The sequence below is a fragment of the Mus caroli genome, unplaced genomic scaffold (assembly GCF_978045245.1).
Source record: "Mus caroli unplaced genomic scaffold, Mus_caroli_1 scaffold_3, whole genome shotgun sequence".
NCBI lineage: Eukaryota > Metazoa > Chordata > Mammalia > Rodentia > Muridae > Mus > Mus caroli.
Window position 1 is genome coordinate 67,852,882 of NW_028227258.1, and position 23,555 is coordinate 67,876,436.

Here is a 23,555-nt window from a genome sequence, read left to right on the forward strand (position 1 = left end):
GAAGAAATCCCTTAAACAAGTCCATAAAAATACATACAAACAGTGTGGGGAAAGAAAGAAATCCATTAAGGAAATCCCAGAAGATAAAACAAACAGTGGAAGAAAATGAATAAAAATGTATAAGGCCAAAAGATGGAAATAGAATCAATAAAGAAAACAAATACTACTGGGCATGGTGGCCCACACCTTTAATCCCAGCACTCAGGAGGCAGAGGCAGGCAGATTTCTGAGTTCCAGGCCAGCCTGGTCTACAAAGTGAGTAGCCTACATCAAACTAAATGGAGAAAAACTTGAAGAAACCTCACTAAAATCAGGGACCCTCACCCTACATATTCAATATAGTACTTGAAATCCTAACCAGAGCAATTAGACAACAAAAAGATACAAATTGGGAAGGAAGAAGTAAAAAGAATCACTATTTACAACTGATATGATAGTATCCTTAAGCCACCCCAAACATCCCACCAGAGAACTCCTAAATCTGATAAACAACTTCAGCAGAGCTGGATATGAAATTAACTCAAACAAATCAGTAGCCTTCCTCTACTCAAAGGACAAACCATTTCAGTGAGCACAAGTAGTGAGGTGGAATGTGGTCCCCAATGAAGGATTTGGAGAAGAGACTGAAGGAGTTGAGGGGGTGTGCAGGCCCATTTTCTGAGCAACAGTTTCAACAGGCTAGACTATCCCCAAGACTGGACTACCAACCAAAGAGTACGGGCAGAGGTCCAGCTAATATAACAGCTGCTAAAGCCAGTACTTACTTAGTCCACAAAGTTTGAAGTCTCAGGTGTTCTTCAATATATACCAGAATCCTGAAGAAGTAATTTCTAATGTCACTGAAGAAATGAGCTTGCTAGTGTTGTGAGAGCAAGCAGGCCAAGAGACAAATCTTCCTTCTTCCATGTGTTTATATAGGCCCCTATCAGAAGGTGTGGTCCAGTTCAGGGTGTTTCTTTTAGTCTCAATTTCTGGATTAAAGGTGTGTGTTTTCTTGTCTCAAGACTCATATTAAAGGTGCATGTTTTTCTACCCCATGGGTCTGTATTTGAACTGGATCTAACTACTTTATCTTAAGCAAAAAAATTTTAAAAGCTATGCCCTTCAGTTTTGCATGTTATGTAAGTTCAGAGTATCCAGACAGGAAGAATGGCCATCACTAGTGTACTTTGATTACTGGGGTCACTCTTCCACAAATGAAGACATAATGTCAATCTCTGCACATCTGTTACTTTCCCTTGTGCTGGTCTTACACTGATTCCTGCCATAAACATGATTAAGGAAGGTGGTTTGTCCAGAACTTAGCAGTCTGAGTGCTCACACAATGGAGGGCATGTGGAAGAGCTTCTATATAGTGGGCAGAAAGCAAAACCCCAAACCTCTTAAGGTGACTTTCTTTTTTCCAGTGTGTTATTCTGATTACACCCACAGATCTTGTGATGACTCCTCCCAATTTGGTTGGTGATCTTGTACGTCCCCCTCAGGAAAACCTCACTGGAAATAATTTTTCACTTAAGGTTGTGATTTAGAAATATCCTAAACGCTTCTTAGTTCAATCACTTTAATTGGCAGGATTCACCTTATCAATGCCTCATAGACTACATCCTCCACAGGTGATTTTTGTCCTCTTCAGACATGGAACTGCGATGCTTACTGTATTAGTCCTGAAAGGGGAGAGACTGCAACATACATGCAACAGATATCAAAGATTAGGGTTTGTCATTACCGCCCTCATGTAAAATGAAGTGTAAATCTCTTCCTACATCTCTCATCTCTTCAGTTCTTCATTTCTTAGAACTATAGTCTAGAGGACACAGAGATACCTAGAGTGGTTCAATCAGCTCAGCCACCCCCAGCTCTCTTGTATGCCTGGCTCCAATGCTGCTCATCCCTCAGGATAAATCAATTCGTTGTTTTTGATTTTTGATTCCTCCCTTTGACTTATTGCTACTATTAGTATCAGTGACTCTTCAGCAGATTCTTTTCAGACATTGGAACCTCAGCCTCAGATCAGAATCCTGTAAAGTCTGGCATCACATCTTTCAAAGTTTTAGGACACCAGTACCTAAACTGAAGATGCCTTTGAAAGACCACCGGAGGGCAGACCCTCACACCGGAGGGCAGACCCTCACTCAAGCCTCGGGACAGCCGCGTACCCAAGAAGACACTGAGACCGAACTCAAGATGTAGAGAGTAAGATTTAATGAAGCAACAACAAGAAAGCACATAAACCAGAGCTCTGGGGTCGAAACTCATACACCAAGCAAGGTGCAGAGGAGAAACGACACCCGCTCAAAAATTTTTTCAGGCTTATATAGGAAAAAAGCCAAGGGGGGAGCAGGGTAGGAAAAGTACAAGTTTACATAACTAAGGGGTTTTTGCCAAGGGTTTTTCCAAGGGGCTTTCTGTAACCAAGGGGTCGTGTCCTATATTTTGGCAATGTACCCGATCTATTGGAACATTCTGAGGTTTGTTCAAACCCTTATCTCAAAAATGTTCCTGGCACAGTCCTCAGTTGGGAGGGGTTGGATTAGGTTTGTTCCAGAAGACCCTTATCTAAAAAATGTTCTTGGAACAGTTTTCATTTGGGAGGGGGTCGGACTCTGGGGTGAAGAGTTCAGGAATGTACTCTGGGGTGAGAAGTTCAGGAGTGTTCTGGGAACAATCTCCAGATGGGAGGGGTAGGAGGACTCTGAGTTGAAGAGTTCAGGAAGAGTTCAGTAATTTTCCTCCTTCATTCCCCACTCCTTTTTAGTAAGTAGCTCTAATCTTAGAGCGAGTTTTTGGCCTCTTGGAGGACCCGATATTGTTGTCTTAGTACCATAACTTGCACTGCATTTATTCTTTCTCTAATAAAAGCTACTAACTTATTGAGAATGCAGGGGCCAAAGGTAAGCAAAAGCATAAGTGTAATTAAGTGTCCTGCTATGGTGGAGAGGAGGGTGGTGAGCCAAGGGGACTTATTAAACCAGCTTTCGAACCATCCTTGTTGGCTTTCTCTTTCTCTTTTAAGTATATCCAGGCATTCTCTAAGTTTGGCCATAGAATCTTTGATTACTCCTGAATGGTCAACATAAAAACAACATTCTTCTTTTAGGGCAGCACAGAGTCCTCCTTCTTTAAGGAATAATAAGTCTAATCCCCTCCTATTTTGCAGCACTACTTCAGACAGGGAAGTTAAAGATTCTTCTAAGTTAGTTATAGACTGTTCTATAGTTTTAAGATCAACATCCATAGCCGCACGTAGTTCTTCATAGTATTGGGGGGCCTTAATTAAGGCAGCGGTTCCTGTACCTACTCCAGCCGCTACTCCCAATCCTAAAAGTACTGCCAAAGTTAAAGTAATGGGTTCTCTTTTCCAGCGGACCCGATGATCAAATTTGTCTAAAAAGGAGCTATCATCATGATACAGGAGTCTAGGAATAAGTTGAACCAAAATACAGAAATCTTTAGAACTATTAAAAACAGACATAGACACACAAGGAGTGAGACCTGTATTGCAAGCCCATACTGTGTCTATGGGAGGCACTAGGTACTGACCACCCTTGTTAGACTGGATGTTCTGGGTCTGATTGCAGAGGTGCCGTTTATCTTGAGGTGCCTGGCCTAAACAAAGCCCATTCCCTGAAACTGCTGCTAGAGTCAATTTTCTGTTTTCTCCCCAAAGGTATTGAGAATGATCTGAAGTAGTATTATAAGTCCTGATCTGAGCAATTCCTTCATAATAAGGGGGCCTAGAGGCATAGCATAACCAACATGATTGAGTCATATTAGGATTAGTCCTATTTAAAACTAAAAAGGCTCCTTGGACTAGACTGACCAGACGGCTCTCTGTATCTAGGGGCGGTGGGGAAGCTAAGGTTGGCTTTATGAGGGGGGTATTAGTCCCTAGGGAGGGTTCTACTGTGTTGGGCTGTGGAGTTGGTGGAGCTGGTACGGCCGGGACTATTGGGGGAGCAGGTGCGACTGGGGGGCCCGGTTCTAGAAGGACTTTATTGGGCCCTATGGGTGTTACCACCAGTTCTTTTACTGTCAGTCTGATTGAAAAAATGAACCCAGGGTCTCTTGGTGTAATATATACTTGCCAACCCCACCTATTCCCTTTTAGCCAACTCAAACGAAACATCGTTTCCCTTTTTCGGTGAATTTTATAAGTAAGGGGTTGCAGTATTTACCTTTGCAGGGTCCTGAGGGGCTGTTTTTAAAAGCACACCCACTCTCTGGATATTTATAGGGGTTTCTTTCCCCTTGGTTTGACTTGTCATAGTCACTACCTCGTTTTACCTAGATTAGGTCCCAGTCAGAGGAAGGCTTCCAGTAGGCATCCCCTGTCGTTTCACATGTCCATTTACCACAAAAGTAATCTGATGCCCCTCCACATTTCTGTTGAAGCCTTCCGCTCCGACCCTGACCAGGGCAAACATAAAATTGTGCAGCTCTAAGATTAGCTCGGTAGAACTGCCCCGAACATCCCATCATGTTCCCTATCCCACCCGGAACACACCGCTGTTCAGGGGGTGGGTTAACAAGATCAGTATGACCGGGGAGGTCCCAGTTGGGAGATCCTGCTGCTAATCTACAGATGTCAGGTGTAAGATCAGGCCACCAAGTCCAAGGAGGAAGGACTGCAGTGACTGCCCATACAATGTTTCCCTCCTCATTAAGCACTTCCCAAGACTGTTGAATTGGGGCATGAGGGTTATGGTTCCCTAGGCTCAGGGTGGCACTCGCGACGCAGGCAAAGTTTAAGAGGATTGTCAGTAGTTGCCACCGTCCAGCTGTCTTCATGGTTGCCTCTTCCCTGGCTAGGAGCCTTCTTGACGTGGGAGGCGTGGATCCAGGCGGCGATTCCGTCTACCTTTACTGCTGTGGGAGTTGTTAACAGCACCAGATATGGTCCTTTCCACCGAGGCTCAAGAGTGCCAGTGCGATGTCGTCTGACAAGGACCAAATCTCTAACCTGGAACCCGTGAGGCACTACTGTAGTCCCCGGTGCATAAGCTTCTTTGATCTGGTCCCAGATCTGTGTTCTGACAACTTCTAAGGCCTTTAAATGGGTAAACAGAGCAGAGGGTGAGGAAGAGTCAACACAGGGATCCAATATCCCGCCAGACTCAGTCAAGGGGGGCGGTCCCCCATGTAGAATTTCATAAGGGGTAAGACCGAAACGTCCAGGTGTGTTTCGGACTCTAAGAAGCGCAAAGGGAAGGAGGGTCACCCAGTCTTTACCGCCGGTCTCAATAGCTAATTTAGTTAGGGTCTCTTTTAGAGTCCTATTCATTCTTTCTACCTGTCCTGAGCTTTGGGGTCTATAAGCACAATGTAACTTCCAATCAGTCCCCAATTGTGAGGCCAATCCCTGACTTACCTGGGCAACAAATGCGGGCCCGTTGTCTGAGCCAATTACCTTGGGGATCCCAAACCTGGGTAGGATTTCTTCAAGGATCTTCTTGGTCACCACCTGAGCGGTTTCAGACTTAGTGGGAAAAGCCTCTACCCATCCAGAAAAGGTGTCTATAAACACCAGCAGGTACTTGTTGCCATACATTCCTGGTTTAATTTCAGTGAAGTCCACTTCCCAGTAAACTCCGGGGCGATCTCCTCGTTGTCTCTTTCCTTGTTCTTTGTAAGGTCGGGCAGCATTGGTGAGAGCACAAGCCTGGCAGGAGTCAATTACCTGTTGTACCACCGAGTTGAGTTTCAAAATATAATAATCTGAACCCTTGATCAGCTGTAGGAGTTTATCAGATCCCAGATGAGTTAGTTGATGTAATTTTTGGACATAGTCTCTTCCTTCTTTTGTAGGTAAAGTAATACGCCCATCTACAGTCCGTGCTAGCCCCCTAAAATTGAATTCCTGCGCCTGTTTGCGACAAACCATGGAATCTAATAGTTTAAAATCTTCATCAGAGTAAGTATAATTAGGACTGGTTGCCGGTGAGGGCTCTGGCAGGGGCCTGCCTCTTTCTGCCATGATTGTTACCCCCTGGGCTGCCTGCTTTGCTGCTACATCAGCCATCTGGTTTCCTCGGGCCACAGAATCTTGTCCTTTTTGGTGGCCCAGACAATGGATAATAGCCACTTTCTTTGGCATATGTATAGCCTCTAGGAGGGCCAGAATTTCTTCTTTGTTTTTAATGTCTTTACCTGCTGAGGTAAGTAGCCCCCTCTGTTGGTAGATGGCCCCATGGATATGGGCTGTAGCGAAAGCATAGCGGCTGTCAGTGTAAATGTTGATCGCCTTACCTTCAGCCATCCGCAGGGCTTGAGTTAGCACCAGGAGTTCAGCCTTCTGAGCCGAAGTTCCTTCTGGAAGACCACTCGCCCAAATTACCTGTTTTCCATCCACCACCGCCGCTCCTGCTCTTCTTTTTCCCTCTACCACAAAGCTGCTACCATCTGTGTACCAGGCAGGCACACCTGGCCAAGGCTGATCAGTCAGATCCCTCCTCGTTCCAGTTTCTTCAGCCAGGACATCAGCACATTGATGTACAGGAGTGGAGTCATCCATCAAGGGGAGGAGGGTGGCAGGATTGAGGATGGCAGGTGGAGCAAAAGTTACTCGATCATTTAGCAACAAGCTCTGGTAGTGGGTCATCCGGGCATTAGTCATCCACCAGTCAGGGGGCTGTCGTACAACACTCTCCAGAGCATGGGGGGTGATTATAGTCACATGCTGACCCAGAGTAAGCTTGTCAGCGTCTTTAACAAGCAGGGCTACTGCAGCAATGGCTTTCAGGCAGGAGGGCCAACCGCTGGCGACTGGGTCGAGCTTTTTAGATAGGTAGGCCACTGGCCGCTTCCAGGGCCCCAGAGTCTGAGTCAAGACCCCGCGGGCTACTCCAGCCCGCTCATCAACATATAGGGTAAAAGGCTTAGTCAAATCTGGCAAGGCCAGAGCAGGGGCTGCAAGCAGGGCTGCCTTTATGCTGTCAAAGGCTTTTTGGTGTTCCTCAGTCCAGGTGAATGGGACTTTTTCTTTGGTAAGTGGATATAGAGGGGCCGCTAGTGTTGCGAACCCTGGTATCCAGAGTCTGCAAAAGCCCGCTGTCCCCAGAAACTCACGTACTTGGCGTGGGGTGGTAGGGGTTGGGATCAGCATCACAGTCTTTTTTCTGGCCTTGGTGAGCCACCGCTTTCCTTCTCCGAGGGTGTATCCTAGGTAGGTCACCTCGGTGCAACATAGCTGAGCTTTCTTAGCCGATACCCGGTACCCCAACTCACCCAGTTCATTCAGGAGCTTCTTGGTTCCTTCAAGGCACAGTTCCTGAGTTGAGGCTGCAACCAGTAAGTCATCTACATACTGTAAGAGAGAAATCTGAGGGTTTTTCGCTCTAAAAGGCACAAGGTCACGATGGAGCGCTTCATCAAAAAGAGTAGGGGAGTTCTTGAATCCTTGGGGCAACCTCGTCCAGGTTAGCTGGCCCGTATACCCTCCTTCTGGGTCCCTCCACTCAAAAGCGAATAGTGGCTGGCTATTAGGGTGTAATCGAAGGCAGAAAAAGGCATCTTTTAGGTCTAGGACAGTGTACCAAGTCCGCTCTGGTGGGAGGGAACTCAGAAGGTTGTAAGGATTTGGAACGGTAGGGTGAATGTCCTGCACCCTCTTGTTAACTTCTCTCAAATCTTGCACTGGTCGATAATCATTAGTCCCAGGCTTCCATACTGGCAGGAGAGGTGTGTTCCAAGGGGATTGGCAAGGCACTAGAATTCCTTGCTCTATCAGTCTCTGAATATGTGGCCGGATGCCTTCTTTAGCTTCCTTACTCATAGGGTACTGTCTGACCAAGACGGGGGAGGCATCGGCTTTTAACTCTACCACGACCGGTGGTACTTGTTTAGCTAATCCCATCCCTGCCTGCTCAGCCCAGACTTCAGAAAAAGCGGATAGCCACTCAGGGTCTGGCATTTGTTTGGGACCTTGCTCATGGAGGCGATACTCTTCTTCTAAATTTAAAACTAAACACGCTATAGGGGTCTCTCCCCAGGTAACTTCTGGTCCCTTTGAGGTGAACTGGACTTGAGCTTTAAGTTTGGTCAACAAGTCTCGTCCCAGAAGGGGCGCAGGGCACTCAGGAATCACAAGAAAAGAGTGAGTTACTTGATTTTTTCCTATTTCCAAAACTCTCTTAGTAGTCCAGGGGTAAAATTTACTGCCAGTAGCTCCTATTACCATAGTCTTCTTACTTCCTAATTGTCCTAACGGTTTAGTCAAGACTGAATGTTCTGCTCCTGTGTCTAGTAAAAAATTAACAGGAGTCCCCTCCACTGAAAGTGTTACCCTAGGCTCGGGGAGGGGTTCCGAGCCCCGACTCTCCTAGTCCTTTTCCATAGTCAACACCTTGGGTTCTCTTGACTTCTTGTTGGGGCAATTTCTGGCCCAATGTCCTTTGTCTTTACAGTATGCACACTGGTCCTTTTCAAGTTGAAGTTTCTGTTCTCCTGGAGGTCTTCTTGCCCTGTTGCCCAGGTACCCTGACTGTCTTGTTTCTGACCTTTTTTCACCTACTACCATGGCCAAAATTCTAGTTAAGTTTCTCTCCTGGCGGCGATCACGCCGATTTTCTCTCTCTTCCATCTCTTTCTTTTCTCTCTCTCGCTTTTCTTCCTCTGTCTCCCTCTTGTGATACACTTTTTCAGCTTCCTTCACTAGATCCTGTAAAGTATAATCTTGGAGCCCTTCTAGCCTCTGTAACCTTTTCTTGATATCAGAGGCAGACTGACCAATGAAAGCCATAGCCACTGCTGCTTTTTGACCCTCTGAAGAGGGATCAAACGGTGTATATCTCCTGTAAGCCTCCATTAGTCGTTCTAAGAAAACAGAGGGCGGCTCCCCTGGACCCTGAAGGACCTCTCTTACCTTGGCCAAATTGGTGGGTCGCCGTGCGGCCCCTTTGAGCCCCGCCACTAGAGTCCGGCGGTAGACCGTGAGACGCTCCCTACCTTCCGCAGTGTTGTAGTCCCAATTAGGACGGGTCAAGGGGAAGGATTCATCTATAAGATTGGGGAGATTAGTGGGGGTCCCGTCTTGTCCTAGGACATTTTTCCTGGCTTCCAGCAGGATCCTTTCTCTCTCCTCCGTGGTGAAGAGGACCTGCAAAAGTTGCTGGCAATCATCCCAAGTGGGTTGATGGGAGAACATAAGTGATTCAAGGAGCCCAATAAGCCCAGAGGGGTTTTCTGAGAAAGGAGAGTGGTTAGTTTTCCAATTATATAAATCAGAAGAGGAAAAAGGCCAGTACTGTAAAGGAATGAGATCATTAGGTCCTGGCGCTGGCCCTCCCACATGTGCTCTAAGTGGCAAGGCGACTGTTGAATCCGGCCCCCCCTCCTCCCCAGGGCTTCGGCCTCGGCGGCTCCTAGTCCCCCCCGCTGGTCCTTGAGCCCCTCTCGCTATTGGTCCCTGTGGCGGGGCGGCCGCAGGCGGCTGCTGGGGCAGGGGGTACGGAGGGGGTTGGGAGTCCATCCAGAGGAGGTCGTCAACCTTTGGATAAATCTTGGGGGGTGCTGAGGGACCGGACTTTCCGGCTGCATCGGACTGGACAATCGCGACCGTCAGTTTCGAAGGATTTGGAATCCAAGGCTTGACCCACGGAGGTGGGAACTGAACAAGATTCTGCCAAGTCACAATGTAGGGGATCTGGTCAGGGTGACCTCCTTCTTCCTGAAAAACAATTTGCCTGACGGCAGCGATTAGTGACAAGTCAAAAGCACCCTCTGGCGGCCAGCCCACTCCAAATGTCGGCCACTCGGAGGCACAGAACGTCTGCCAAGGACCCTTTCTAACCTCCACCGACTGGTTGTGAGCTCTGGCTCTCACCTCTCCCCAATGCTCCAGAGTTAGAGACAGGGGAGAGGTGGCAGATTGTCCCATTTCTAAAATAATAGCAGACACAACAAGAGCGGACACGAGACTGAGACAAAAAAGAAACCAAAAACAGCGGCGACTTCGCTTCGACCACAGGAAACTTACAGAATCAGATGGCCTTCTAAAGGCCCACAGGTTGAGACCGTCATGGCCTCCAGAGGGGTCCACCAGGCGTCCCTGGTCCTCCCCTGTTCCTCCTGGGACGTCTCCCAGGGCGAGCGGACGGTGGACACCTGGACACGTCTATCCTTATCCACCCCGCGCTCCGTCTTGGAGCGCAGTCTCACTGTGCACACTGAGCACAGAGCGTCTGCAAAACCGAAACTGCGATCGCACCAGATACAGAATCAAAACACAGATACCAGATCAAGACAGAACAGAAAATCTTAAATCTTACCTCTGAGTAGGTCCAGGACCTCTGGGTGGTCGCGCTGTTTCCCGGCCAACGCACAAAATGAAAGACCACCAGAGGGCAGACCCTCACACCGGAGGGCAGACCCTCACTCAAGCCTCGGGACAGCCGCGTACCCAAGAAGACACTGAGACCGAACTCAAGACGTAGTGAGTAAGATTTAATGAAGCAACAACAAGAAAGCACATAAACCAGAGCTCTGGGGTCGAAACTCATACACCAAGCAAGGTGCAGAGGAGAAACGACACCCGCTCAAAAATTTTTTCAGGCTTATATAGGAAAAAAGCCAAGGGGGGAGCAGGGTAGGAAAAGTACAAGTTTACATAACTAAGGGGTTTTTGCCAAGGGTTTTTCCGAGGGGCTTTCCAAGGGGCTTTCTGTAACCAAGGGGTCGTGTCCTATATTTTGGCAATGTACCCGATCTATTGGAACATTCTGAGGTTTGTTCAAACCCTTATCTCAAAAATGTTCCTGGCACAGTCCTCAGTTGGGAGGGGTTGGATTAGGTTTGTTCCAGAAGACCCTTATCTAAAAAATGTTCTTGGAACAGTTTTCATTTGGGAGGGGGTCGGACTCTGGGGTGAAGAGTTCAGGAATGTACTCTGGGGTGAGAAGTTCAGGAGTGTTCCGGGAACAATCTCCAGATGGGAGGGGTAGGAGGACTCTGAGTTGAAGAGTTCAGGAAGAGTTCAGTAATTTTCCTCCTTCACCTTAACAAGACTTACCTCCAGAGGTGACAGAGCAGTTGAATTTCTAAGGTGTTTATTGAAAAAGTAACTCTTATTCATCTTTATTTCTTGTCATCTCTGTGGCTTTTTGTCTCCATATTACAATCTGGGATCATTGGATCTCATGCTTATGTTGCTAGTTCGATAGAAGTGACTTCTAAAGGTACTAAGAAAGCAGATGCTTTAATTGTGGTAAGCAAGGTCACTTGACATGGATTGTAGGTAAGGGAGTCATAGCAACAATGGTTTTTGGGTTTTTTGTTTGTTTTTGTTTTTTTTTGAAAATTAATCCAAAGAGAAGTCTCCTGCCTTCTCGAATATGCAGAAGGTGTGGCAAAGGCTGGCATTGGATTAATGATTACAGATCAAAAAGGCATAGGCAATGTAGCCCTTTGCCATCAGGAAAGGGGGCTCATGCAGGCCCCGATATCAAATTTCATTCAATCATTCCCTGTCAGTATGGGAGACACTCAGTCACAGAGTAATTAAAAGATGTAATGCTTATTGTACAAAAGCAATATTGCTCTAGAGATAATTAAGGACAAAACAGCACCAGTAACTAAGACAAAAAATTCAGAGAGAAGATCACACAAACATTTTGGCACAATGCTACAAACGATCAGACCAAATCCAAGAATACAATAAATGCCATTGAAATTGAACTTTTAGTAGACAGAAGAGTAGATGTAATAATGATTTCATCAAAATCTTGGCATCCAGATTGACCTCTGTAGGAAGTAAATATTCAGCTTCTAAGAACTAAAACTTTACCTCAGGCAAAAGCAAGTGCAAGACGGGAATAGGGTCAGAAGGACAAATAGGTAAACTAAAGCCATATCCATGTCTGGTCTCTAAGATCTCAGTGGAATGACCCTTCTGAAATATATGGTAGAACCAGAGAAGGCTGCTTGAACATAGATTTAAGTGAATAGAAAATGCATATTAGCAGTCCTAAACTTTCAATGGGTTTTTGGGAACTCAGTGTACCATCAGCTTCAATGGAGCAAGCTTTTAATGACAAAATCCATATTCTGCATTGATACAATTTAGTTAACAGGAAAAGTTATCCAGGAGTAGAAAGTTGGCAGCCAAAATGTAAAGTTAGAATATTTAAGCCAGGCAGAGGTTGTGAATGCCTTTAATTTCAATACTGGGGAGTCAGACGCAGGATGATTCCTGAGTTTGAGGCCAGCCTGGTATACAGAGTGAGTTTCAGGACAGCCAGGGCTACACAGAGAAACCCTGTCTCAAAAAACAAACAAACAAACAAACAAAAAAACAGAAAAACAAAAAACAAAAAAACCACCATCAACAACAACAACAAAAAAGAATATTCAGATATTGTTGGTAGGTCAAATCTTTTAAGTTCAGACTCCATTTTTGAAAACGTTACCTAAGTTCAAATTCAGATAAACTAACATGCTGGTACCTAGCACTAGTTTCCAAATTTCCGGACCATCTCACCAAAACATGAGTCTAACTCCAGTTTCTAGGCGAATCCCCAACCAGACCAGCATCTCTAGGTTACATGCTCAACAAATCAAGCACCTCCAGGTTATTCCCTGAAGAAACATTCACCCACAGGTAAGGAGCACACCCCTGACTAATGACCAGCAATGCAGAGGGGTACAGAAATTAACTTTATGATAGGACTCCCAGCACCAACCAAATAAAGACCATAATAGTTTTCTAATTAGATGTTTTGACAGATACTCCCTGCTTGCTACTTACTATAAAGCCATGCCTTATACCTATCAGGGCTCCCCAACTACCAAAATCACCCTGCATGATGGTGGTGTGGTTGGTGGGGCCTGAGGAAGCTTGAATAGAACAAAGACCCTCCTGTAAGTTGCATGAGATTGGCTCCTCTTTGTGTATTAAGAGATCACTAACATTTCCCTGGCACTACACTCCAACACTGTGGACTATGATCAAATGTTCCTTGGTTTTAGTTTAACAGGTAGTGTTTTGTAAGTGCTGGGGTTTGCATCCTGATTGGCCTCCACCATGGAATCTGGTAATATCTCATACTTGTTCTGGACACTGAGTCAGCTGGTCATGGCTGAATTCTCCTATCTCTCCAAATAGAGGTTGTCTTAACCATCTTCTAGAAGAGGTAACAAGTAGGGTGGAGGTCTCAGATTCCTTGGAACCATGATTTCAAGCTTCCTGTTTTGTCCAGGAATGCTGAAGGAGCCCTGTACTATGCTCACCTTGCAGCCAAGGGTGGGCTGGTCTTTAGGGAGAAGCCAATGCCCATGGGAGAGGAGAAAAGCTCAAAAATTGGACTTTTTGAATCCCTTGTATTGGTTTTGCAGAAACCTAATTTTTGTTACATTACAATTCTTGATGTAGATGATGTTGGCCTCCAAGACATAGAGATTTCCCTGTCTTATACTCTGCACTGCTGGGGTTGGAGACCTGAGGTCCTACATGCAACAAATTAAGAGTAACATTAGTCTCAGAAACACAGTGTTGTATGCTCTGTGTCATTCTTTGACCAAGTTTTCTTTAGGAAAATCTGATAAATTCTAAGAGAGGAAGAAAGGACCTGTGGCAGTAATGAGGTTATGAAGTGTGAAAATGTAGCTCAATGCAAGGGAATGTGCCTAGCATGTCGAGGTCGCCAACTGTATCTCCTGCCAACACACAGATGCAACTTCCCACAAGTGACTGCTTGTATATGTGGATTGGCTCCAGAAAGAAGAAAACTGTCTGGAGACCAAGAAGAAGATGTGAGAAGCACATTGATTATTTGCATTGATTCATCTCTAGGACACTCCTTAAAGGGGTCACCTAGTGAGGGGGTGTGGTACTCATGAATGATCTTCTTACCTGGGAGGTTGGGATAGGTAGTAAGATGAAGGCTAGCCTTTTCTGAAGGAAGATGTTACAACAGTAACAAAGTGAGAATGTATATGTAATGAAAGAGAAGAAGAGTGTGAGAAAGATGTTGTTCTGCATTTGCTTAGGGAAATAATCATATCAAGCAAATGTCTATTAAGTGCTAGGGCCCATAGGCTGCACCACATACATTCCATTCATTTAAAAATATTTTTATTATATCTTTTTCATGACCTTTCCCAACACTCTTAATATTGTGCCTTATGAATTAAGAAATCAAACATTTAATTCCTCACAACACAGAGGTAGGAATATTCCTGTCTTCTTTAGCCCAGTAGTCAATATCATGTAAAGACACTCTCTTGAGAGAGAGAGGAAGAGAGAGAGACAGAGAGAGACAGAAAGAGAGACAGAGAGAGACCAAATCAGCATGAAAATTGCTTTTCATTGTGTGGTTTAGGTGATTTATGCTTTCAGTACACAGTAGTTTTAAGATTGTCACAGGAAATTGCTTATATACAAGAAAGTCAATCTGAACAATGATTCAAAATCTTGTCTAGAAAGGATGAAAACAACTGTTTTCTCTCTATATATAAAACATTTGATATTCTAAATGGCCTGCATTGGGGAATTCAGAGTCCTGTGTGCTTGATCTATGTGTCCATCACACATAGGGAGATTCTGTCTCCAAAACCAAAACAAACTCACAAATTCCACCTAAACATCCACACCCTTGAATCGACTCCCCAAAAGATGAACTGTGAGGGTAAAGTCAAAGGTGTTCTTCTGAAAATAATATTCAAGATCAGAGGCAAAAGAACCTAAGCTGAAGTGGTACCCTAGGATGCACAGTGAGTAAGGCTGCCCTGGGAAACTCAGTTTATTTGAATTGATGGCATCCTTCTTAAATGAATTCATATCTAAAAAGAAGAAAAGAAAAAGAAAGAAAGAAAGAAAGAAAGAAAGAAAGAAAGAAAGAAAAAACAAACACACAAATATTAAATGAAAACAAACAAACAAAAAAGCCAAAAACACAGGTTCTGCAATTATTAAAACACCAGTTGAGCAGGCACCTCATCGTTAAGAAGAATGTGCAATTGATTACTAATAAAGCCAAGGCATCCCCAGCTTACTAAACATGCTGGCCCGTCTCATATTAACATCACAAACTAGAAGTATCTGAGAGGAGGGAACCTTAATTGAGGAAATACTTCTAGTAAATCCAGCTGCAAGGCCTTATCTTAAAAAGTGCCTGATGGGGTAGGACCCAGTCCATTGTGGGTGGTGTCATCCCTGTGCAGGTGATCCTTGGATAGTAGGCAGAGAAAGCTATGGGAAACTATTGTGCTGGGAAATGTTAGTGATCCCAAGAACATACACAGGAGTCAATCTGATGCAACTCACAACATGCTCTTTATTCTATTTGAGCTACCTGGGGCCCTTCCAACACACCACCATCATGCAGGACAGTTTGGTGGAGGGGGAGCCCCAAATGTCTATAGGTGCAAGACTTTATATTAAGCAGCAAGCAGGGTTATGTGTTCAGGCATCTAATTGGAAAGCTGCTATACCCTTTAACATGATTGGCTGGTGCTGGGAGTCATATCATAAACTTCTGCTCTCCTCTGCATTGGTGATCGTTAGGAAAAGGGGTAGGCTTGTAACCCGGGTTGCAGATTTGTCGGAGGAATAACCTAGAGACACTGGTCTTGTTGAGGGTGTAAGGATTAGCCTAGAGACCGGAGATAGGCTCTGGTTTTATTGGGGTGGGGCCAACTTGGAAAGTATGCTAGATACCAGCCTGTCCATTTACCTGAGGTCAAACTTAGTTCAGGTTCTCTAAAATGGAACCTGAACTTAAAAGGTTTGGACTCTCATCCCCACTTTCTCTTGTGACTAGAAGTCCCAATCATGGGAATTCCTGAAGCTTTATGAAAACAGTCAACATGGCTATATCTTTGTGGTATCCCTGGGGCATGGGTAGGGACCCATCAGTGGGATACAGGAGTGCATCTTGAGGCTGAATTTTTCTTCTGCTGGCAAGGGCCTTCCTAGCCTGTAAATGGATGTGTGGTGGGCCCACACTGTGACTCTGAAGCACAGGGACCCTTTCAGGAATCTCTAGTAACCCCTGGCAGTGTGTCTTGACCAGACCCCAACATCTGATCTAAAGTTGGTGATGCTCTAGACCTGGACCTGTTTTATAGAAAGCAAGAAGTTTAAACCAAACACATTTGTGTACCCATTGAAAACCCTTGAAATCATGTACTAACTTCTGTCAGTAGGTGAATAAAACAACTTTGAAAGGTGTGAGTCCATCTGGTAGGAAGAATTTTGTAATCTATAAAGGATAAAAGGAAGAAGAGTGACCTTGTCACTGTCAATCTCTAAGTTCAATTTAGTTAACATCTCTTTTAGAATTCTGTTTATCTTTTCTACCTATCCTGAACTCTAGGGTCTGTAAATACAATGAGATTTCTAATCAATCTCCATAATATTAACTAATCTTTAGCGTACATGGGACACAAATGTAGTTTTATTATCTAACCCTATAAACTTAGAAAAACCATACCTCTGTGAGACTGTGAAAGGCAGTCTGTGTTCTGGTCAAAAGAGGTTTACTTTGGAGACTCAGTAGAAAATCCTACAAGGGAGAGAACAGTGAGCTACTCCCACACCAGAACCCTCAACTCCATCATTCTGTGTCCATCAGTCATGTAGGCTGTCCAGACCCCAACCTCAGAGTTACCTGGCAATAGCCAGGTATGCTCCTCCCCACAGTTACCCTGTAACAGCAAGGTAGCTCAGCCCAATATAAAAGGGGTTGCTTGGCCCTACCTCCCTCTCTTTCTACTCTTGCCTCTCTTTCTTCTCTTGCTTTCTCTCTAGCCCCCTTAGTCCCTCTCTCCCGCTCCCTTCTCCCCTCTCTCCACCTAGCCATTGCCAGCCTCTACTTTTCTACCTTTTCTCTCTTTCTCTGCTTCTCTATAATAAAGCTCTAAAACCATGAACCATCTCTGCTCATCAAGACCTGCTTTACTGGAATAATGGAATTGGCATATCTAGTCAGCAGACAGGACCAAAGACTATGCCCTGGAGGAAATCATCATATCTTCTCTTGCTGACCCTTTTCTCTTCAGCCGCGGGGCAGACTGAACCACTCCCTGGAGCTCCCAGCCCATTCTCAGTTCTTCTGTGTTGTTCATTGACATCCTGGGATGCCTAAGAGCTAGAACCTGGACTCCTTGAGGCTAGGGATCCCAGACTGCTCCCTCTCTAACCCTGCAGACAGCAGTTCCTAGGCCTCCCACAGTCAGATGCTCACCAGGGCAGCATGGAGAGCATGAAGGAGTCCCTGAGTATGCCCACCCAGAGCCCTGGAGTTATGAGATGCAGGTCATCTCTCCTAACCACTTTGTTTTCTCACAACAAGTGCCCGACACACCTTGAAAGAATTTCTGTTAGTAGATTCTTTGCTCCCATCTGAACAGACTTTTGCTTAGTTGGGAAAGTCTCAGTCTATCGTGAAAAGGTATCTATGAACACCAGCAAATATTTGTGTCTGAATTTTCCTGGTTTTACATCTATGAAGTCCAGTTACTGATAGACTCTTGGCTTGCTGTTTGGTATTGAGTACTGGGTTGTTTTCCATTGGCAACTGCATTAGTCATTTGACAAGCCTTACAGCTTTTAACAATTCCAACTGTTTTAAATTGGCATTTTCAATTCTGATGTGGGACTGGCAGACTAAATTCTGCAATTTCCAGCCCCCATGAGTGAAGAACAATGGATCTTTTTCAATTTGTGTAGACCCATTTTCTCTGGTATAATTAGTTTGTAGTCAGTTAGCTGTCTTCTGTCATCTCTTATGACACTGACACATGGGCAGTGTTTTGGCCCAGATCACATCTTCTGTCTGGTCAGTGTGTGGGATCTCCTGGGTCTAGGGTAATCAAGGACATGAATGTTCCAATTTCTAGGGATCACCCTCTGGGCTGTCTTGTTGTCCTCTGGGATAAAGTTTAGTTCTTCCTTCCGCTGTCAGGAGGCCTCTCTCCCTATAGATAAGTAGTCCCACAGACATAAGTGGTAGCAGAAGCACACTGGCTATCGTGTCTCTTGTCCTTACTCACCTCTAATGCTTTCGTCAAAGCTGCCAGTTCAGCTTTCTGAGCTGATCTTCCTGCCAGGAGTAGCTCTGCCCATATGATCTCAGTGTTTGAGACCATTGCTGCCCCAGCATACCTCTGTCCTTCCTGAATGAGGCTGTTGCCATTGGTGAACCATGTTATCTCTGCATCCATCTATCAGTCCTGCAAAGGCACATCATTCCAGGTCAGGGCCAGACAGCAGGGCAGCTGAAAAGTTATCCTGGGGGCATTCAAGCAAAGAGGCTGGTAATGAGTCATTCTGGCATCTTCTTTAACCAGGAGGTCATTGCTGCACTGATGTGTAAACAGGATGAGAGCCAGATTCTGCCAACTGGTGACATATTGGCCATTGGCTGATGACAGGGACCCAATTTTGAGTGTATATCCCCAGATCTAGGGATGTCACCTGTAATTGACAGAGTAAGGCCTTTTTAGCAGAGGCTTAATAGTCCAAAATATTCGGGGTATCTAAGAGGTCTTTAGGGTTTTTTGTTTTGTTTCTGTTGCCACTGGAAAGTCATTTATAAACTGATGAAGAGACTTTATCTTCAGATTTTAGCAAAACAAAATGTGGAACTTTGTTATTAATAAAAAAGCTGTTGGGTTTCCCCTTTAATTTTAGGGTTACCCTGGACATGGGGAAGGGTCACCTTTGAACTTCTGGGTCTCGCTTATCACATTTTTCTGATGCTGTTTCAGGTGTCTGCAATGGTCTTCTGATTTGAACATGGCTGTTAACAGGATCTTTGCTAGGTCTGGAGTCTGTTGCTTCTGCCAATTCACTTGCTTTTCCTCTGTAGTCTCACTTTTAGTAAACATTCTCTTTGTCATTATCCCTAGGTCTCTCAGACTCTTTTCTCTTAACCGCTCCAACCTCTGTACATTTTTCTTAATATATGGTCTTGCCTGATTGATAGATGCTAAAGCAACTGCTGCCTTTGCTTTTGGTAATTCAGGGTCCATTGGGGTGTATTGTCGAAATGCCTCCATGACCCTCTCTAAAAGGGCTTTTACTCTCTAATATCATACATCATGGTCATATTTGTGGTCCTGTGTCCTTGAGACCTACCAGAAGAGCCTGATGGTAGACCAAGAGCCTCCTCTTACCTTTAATGGTGTTAAAATCCTTGTCAGGAAAATTCATGGGAAAGGAAGCATATAGGAGGGGGATCCCCTGTGGGGCCAGCAACCAGCTTCCTGGTCTCTTGTGTGATGAAGGAAACCTGTAGATTGTGGTAGACATAGCCTGTCTCTTGTTAATAAGTCCATCAATGTCAAAGTTACTTTGTCAGAGTCAACTGGCAAAGTCATGTCATCAAAGTTACCTGTCAAAGTCATCTCAACAAAGTTACCTGTCAAAGTCATCTCGTTAAAGTCACCTCATCAAAGTTTCTTTGTCAAAGTCATCTTGATATGAGAAACACAAACACAACATACAAAAACATATATAAAACCTTCCCTGTCTTTCAAGCAGAAAGAAGAAACAGCCAGAACTGTCACTCATGTAAAAGAACTCCCTATGACACCCAAAACACAAGTCTAACCTTTTCTCTTTATCTGGCAGAGATGAGAAATAGCAAGCTGTGTACCTGCACAAAAAAAAAAAAAAAAAAAAAAGAACCAGATTGGTGGGCATCTCTTGGCTCCCCTAGCCCATGTCTACCCCAGACTGAGACCCAGGACATCTCCTGGCCCCACTGTAGTCATGGCTCCCAGATATGCCTATCCTGACCACAACTGGCCACTGAAACAAATTCAAGGCCTTGTACCCAGAAGACTATGACAGCCTTTAGAATCAGTGAACAGAGACAGCCAGCAACAAATAACAGAACCAGAGAAAAATATACTCTGTAGTAACAAGAAACAACCAGATGATAGTGGTCACACAAATATGACAACCCTCAGTATTGCACAAATGTTTACTCAAACCTGGAAAAATTACCTTGGCAGGGCTGGCGAGATGGCTCAGCATGTAAGAGCAGTGACTGTTCTTCTGAAGTTCCTGAGTTCAAATTCCAGCAACCACATGGTAGCCAAAAACCACCTGTAATAACATCTGATGCCCTCTTCTGGACAGCTACAGTGTGATTATATATAATAATAAATCTTGAGGCTAGAATGGAGGGCTCTACAAAAGTAAGCAGAGGTCCTAAAAATTCAATTCCCAACAACCCCATGAAGGCTCACAACCATTTCTACAGCTACATTGTACTCACCTACATAAAATAAATAAGAAAATCTTCAAAAAAATCACCATGGCAAAAGAAGGTCTTTTTTAAAAATATTTTTATTAGGTATTTTCCTCATTTACATTTCCAATGCTGTCCCAAAAGTCCCCCATACCCTCACCCCCCACTCCCCTACCCACCACTCCCCCTGTTTGGCCCTGGCATTCCCCTGTACTGTGGCATATAAAGTTTGCAAGTCCAATGGGCCTCTCTTCCCAGTAATGGCCAACTAGGCCATCTTTTGATACATATGCAGCTAGAGTCAAGAGCTCCGGGGTACTGGTTAGTTCATAATGTTGTTCCACCTATAGGGTAGAGGATCCCTTTAGCTCCTTGGGTACTTTCTCTAGCTCCTCCATTGGGGGCCCTGTGATCCATCCAATAGCATCATCCTGAGTAAGGTAACCCAATCACAAAGGAACTCACACAATATGTACTCACTGAATAGTGGATATTAGTGGATACATGGTGGGTCACAACCATCCACCACATGATGGCTCACAACCATCCATAATGAGTTCTTATACTCTCTTCTGGTGCATCTGAAGACAGCTACAGTGTACTTAGATATAATAATAAATAAATTAAAAAAAAAAAAAGAGTGGGAGGCATTCCAGTAGGAAGCCTGGGAGGTGATAGGTAGACATACTCTTTCTGGGTTAGAGTGGCAGTTACTAATTTCCCCTACCAGCATAATGAGGATAAGTTAATAACTAAAACAGCAGGAGGGACAGATCACCAAGACCTCAAGCTGACAACTGGGGTCTGAGCTCAGGTTAGTACCTGAGAGGGGAGTGAGGAGAGTGGTTTACCCAGGCCTTGGGTTTCACAGCAGTGAGGAAAGGAAATGACATAGGAGAAAGGATATCTCACTCAAGGGAAAATATCCTAAAATGAGGAGTCAGCAAGGAGGACAATCATAAAGACTGTGAATGTCCCCATCCACAGGACACCACAGGGTGGCTGTGAACTCAACATCCCTCCTTGGGTCCAGGGGATATTTACACTGACCAGTGTCAGAGAGGGGGCTTACCAATTTGATGGTGGTTGGATGAATAGTTCTAGCAAGCGATCTGTTAGCTGAAAAGTTCATATGGCAGCAGGAGATGTTAACCTGCAAGTTTTTAAATCTGAGTCACAACACCAATGTTGTGTTTTACAAAAAGAAATCCAGGACTAGTTTGTTAGAGCAAGGTATTGTGAGGGTGAGAGTGGTGCCACGGCGGACCCATGTTGAGGCATCCCTTCCCCCTGAGGTATCAGCCACATGACAGGTTTAATATAGAATACAGTTTATTTAGAGTATGGGAAGGGGAGTTGAGTAGGGATGAGAAAAGAGGAGGCAGAGAAAGAAATTAATACTGAATTCTAGACAGAAAATTTTAGAATGACACAAGTTTTCAATATCATAGAAGGGGCTACTTAGGAGAAATTAAAACAAATCTAAAAATTATCTATTATTGTATCCTATACTGTCAGAGTAAATAATCTCTAGTTCTTCTTTTCAGGTTCCAGATTTAAATCCAAAGTACCTCAAGCAGAAATGTCAGGGGAACTGGAAGCCAAGACCAGGGATGACACATGGAGCCATGAACAGAAATTCTGCTACAGGTGGACCATTAGCAACTTCTCTTTTTTTGTTGAGGAAACAGAGGAATATATTACAAGCCCAGTGTTCTCATCAGAGGACAATGACAAAATGACATGGTGTTTGAGAGTATACCCAACCGGGGTTGATGAGAAAAACAAAGATTATGTGTCACTTTATCTGATTTTGCTCAGCTGTGAAAAGGGCTCAGTTTGGGCAAAGTTCGAGGTTTGTATCTTAAATGCCAAGGGTGAAAATTGCAATATAGAAAGGATCCCAAGCTTTTCTAGAATACAGTCACACCAGCCCTTTTGATTCGAAAAGTTCATCACTCGAGGTTCCTTCTTGTCTCCAGCCCAAGTGACAAATTTACCCTCCTCTGCAAGGTGAGCATACTCCAAGACTCCTTCAGCATTTCTGGACAGAACCCAAGACCTGCAATCAAGGTTCCAAGGTGCACATTGGAAGATAACGTAGGGGAGCTGTGGGAGAATTCCCTCTTCACAGACTGCTCCCTGTTGGTAGCTGGCCATGAATTCAGGGCTCACAAGGCCATCCTGGCAGCTCGCTCTCCAGTTTTCAGAGCTATGTTTGAACATGAAATGGAGGAGAGACTAACAAACCGTGTTGAGATCCATGACCTGGATCCCCAAGTCTTCAAGGAGATGATGGGCTTCATCTACACAGGGAAGGCACCACACCTCCACAGCCACTCCATGGCCTGTGATCTGCTGGCAGCTGCTGACAGGTATGGCCTGGAGGGCTTGATGGTCCTGTGTGAGGATGCCCTCTGCAGGAACCTCTCTGTGGAGAATGCTGCACACACTCTCATCGTGGCTGACCTCCACAGCACAGAGCATCTGAAGACTCAGGCCCTGGATTTCATTATAGTTTATGCTTCCGAGGTCTCTAAGACCTCAGGGTGGATGTCAATGAGGGGGTCACATCCCCACTTGCTGGCTGAAGCATTTCACTCTCTGGCTTCTGCACAGCGTGTTTTCTGGGCCCTCCCATTCAAACAACTTAAGTGGTCTTTAAGACCTACTCAGCTATGACCTACACCTGTCTTCCAACAGCAACTGGGAAGTATTCTTCCCAGTGACTCATCATTAGACAGTGGTATTGCTGGAGCATTCACACTGAATCTGGGGGACGGCAGCATGGTGGATTTGCAATAGTTCTAAATATGTTGGAATGGTGGGTGGGAAAATGGACAGCATTGGAATCTGGGACAGTCTACCTGGCATGTATTCTGTTGATCTTCTCATTTTTGTCTGATGTCTTGGAATCTGGGATTGAACTTAGGTACTCTCCTGAAGCACAGACCAAAAGGGTTTCTTCAGAGAAATGTGTCCTCATTGGACTAACAGAAAAGATGACCAGGGGCTCAGAGGAAAGGAGAAATCAAACATTAATGTTTATTCTTAAGAGAAGTGAAGGGGAAAGAAGGCTTTGTTTTCTTTAAAACTGAGTTTGGGGTGGGGGTTGGACGTGGGAGCATCCTTGTGCAGATGGGGCAGGGAGGAGGTATGGGATGTGGTATGGGGATTGACGGGGGGGGGGGAATACAATCTGGAGTTTAAAATAAAATAAAATAAAATAAAATAAAATAAAATAAAATAAAAACAACTCAATTTGGTTTGAATAAGCATGGCCCATGGGAATTGACACTACTAGGAACTGTGGCCAAGTTGGAGGAAGTATGTGGGGAATTGGGCTATGCATAGACAGTCTGG

The 23,555-nt window shown here is 44.8% G+C and overlaps 1 pseudogene; it reads left to right on the top strand.

The window, feature by feature from the left end:
• The first annotated feature begins 21,774 nt into the window (after positions 1-21,774).
• Positions 21,775-22,874, top strand: LOC147005557 (TD and POZ domain-containing protein 4-like; annotated as a pseudogene).
• The last annotated feature ends 681 nt before the right edge of the window (positions 22,875-23,555 follow it).